Source organism: Neltuma alba, unplaced genomic scaffold (genome assembly GCF_004799145.2).
Source record: "Neltuma alba isolate B1F8T4 unplaced genomic scaffold, ASM479914v2 tig00006952_pilon, whole genome shotgun sequence".
NCBI lineage: Eukaryota > Viridiplantae > Streptophyta > Magnoliopsida > Fabales > Fabaceae > Neltuma > Neltuma alba.
In genome coordinates, this window is record NW_021634633.1 from 35,610 (window position 1) to 37,742 (window position 2,133).

General features: G+C 35.2%; 1 long non-coding RNA gene across 1 annotated transcript; it reads left to right on the forward strand.

Moving 5' to 3' along the window:
- Positions 1 to 535: 535 nt before the first annotated feature.
- Positions 536 to 1,277, forward strand: LOC114751503 (uncharacterized). Its single transcript, XR_003740753.1, has 3 exons — positions 536 to 598; positions 866 to 949; positions 1,024 to 1,277. It is a non-coding gene; the product is annotated as an uncharacterized LOC114751503 (long non-coding RNA).
- Positions 1,278 to 2,133: the final 856 nt, after the last annotated feature.

The following is a 2,133-nucleotide window of genomic DNA, read 5'->3' on the forward strand; positions in this document are numbered from 1 at the left end:
CAGAATACTAGCCTTCAAGAACAAGCCATCAATATCGAAGGATCACCCTTCTCCTACTCTTGAATGCAAATCCTCCAAGCACTTGCGAGATATTCCTTGGGTATTCCTTTTGTTCAGAATTGAAGCTTTCTAGTTATGGTTTTTTTTTGGGCATATTTTTCCAGTCCGATTGTAAAGTGGTATTGATTCTAAGGGTCAATTAAAATGATTTCAAAGGCCCAGAAGGTATTAGCTGTTCCTTGTCTCATAGACTTCTTATTAAATTTACTGTACTGGGGTAGCCATAATATTCTTTTCTAAAACCCTTAAAGCCGCCGCAGGTTTTTGGAATTACATAGACGACTCTATTTCATTAGACGATGAGGAGAAGGACCTGATTAACGGTGCTTAAGGTAAGCTTTGAGCCATTTGCTATCTGTACCGTATCTGTTGAGAATATGAAGAGATTAGTTTTGAAGTTATAGGCAATCATGTGTCTATATTTTATAAATATTTTGGGTCTTTGCTTAGGATATATATTTTTTTGCCTCCCCAGATTTATGGCTACTTACCTGATTTGTTGTGGAATTGGCTCTCCATCTTTGCCTTGACAAAATGAGTGAGTAAATTTGGATCTTTTGATTTTAAACTTACGTACTGGTGTAGCAACAATATCCTTTGCATTGCCCATAAAGACGTTGTTGTATTAGACGACGACTTTGTTTCCTATCTCACGTGAAGAGGAAGCACCTGATTACGGGTACTTAAGCCCTGTGCCCTTTGCTTTACTAGTATTGTGTCTGTTGAGAATGTGAAGAGATTAGTTTTGAAGTTAAAGGCAATCCGCTGCTACTATTCTAATGTATTTTTAATTGGGTTTTGTTAGTTTGCCTGTCCATAGTGCAGCTATGCACATTTCTGGTTCCCTCTCGATTTCAAGGCTGTCAAAATCTCCTTTTCATGAGTTATGGTGTGTGTTCTTCTTTCTTTCTTTTGTTTTTTTGCCCTTTGTTTTTTGTTTTTGCCTGAAGTTATGATATACAGGCCAAGAGAGAGGGAAAGAGGAAAACATAGAGACTCAAAGTAATTTCTTTATTCAACTGAGCTTATGTGGCAATCTACTTAACTGATGTAGTTATGGAGCATATCTTTTTTGACTGAAAGTAATTTCTTTATTTAACTGAGCTCATATTAGCACACGTGTAAGTATTTATATCTCTAACTCATGTTATTTATTAATCTCCTTGACCTTCCTAACAGATTTAGTTACTCTAACATCTAACTCAGCCACGTGTGTCCTGCTGTCATTATCATTATTATTGATGATGTCACGTATCATTTTTAGTGAGGAACATATGATGAAATATTATCTTATGCAGTTCTGGAGCATATCTTTTTTGCTAAGCACGGGTATTCTCTTAGTTTAAAATTCCGTTTGAGGCACTGTTATGCACTAAATGCAAGACACTTGAAAATTTGAATCTTGGTTCACTATTGTATAACAAGTGCATCTTTTATTGCTAAACTAACTTATAAGTTTATAGATTTGTTCTTATCTTACCAACTTGTGACTGATCTCATGAATTAAACCAAGAATTAAAACCATCAATGAATTCTTTATGAATTTGAGAGGTCTTCAAAATTTGACAAGGCTAGTCATTGTTATGATCATTTGAGAGGTCTTTAAAATCCCATTGATCAATTAGATGGGAAACAAAAGTAGGCTATACATCAGGATTAATCTTAGGCAATAGGAGGCATCATTTTTATTGAATATAGGCGATTATGACCTTGAATATTTTTGACCTAGAGGCCCACTTAGATCCTTCTTGTGAGGTTTTTTTAAAGATGGACTTAACAATATCATCTGGAAGCTCTCTAGGTCCAAGGAGTACTGGTATGAACATCCTTACGGATAAAGTGAAATTGCTTTTCATAATTTTTAATCCTTTCAAATGGCATCAATTGAGAAAGTTCTTCCTTAGCAAGATGATAGGGGATTTGAGTAATTCACTAGATCTTTCTACTAATGAAGAGCATCTCTAGTGGAGTGGAGAGCATGATCTTGACTATGTTTTCATTATCTACGTAAACATATAAAGAGCATCCTGGGTGGAATTAGGAAAATGAAGATCTAAAGAATGATTCTGTACT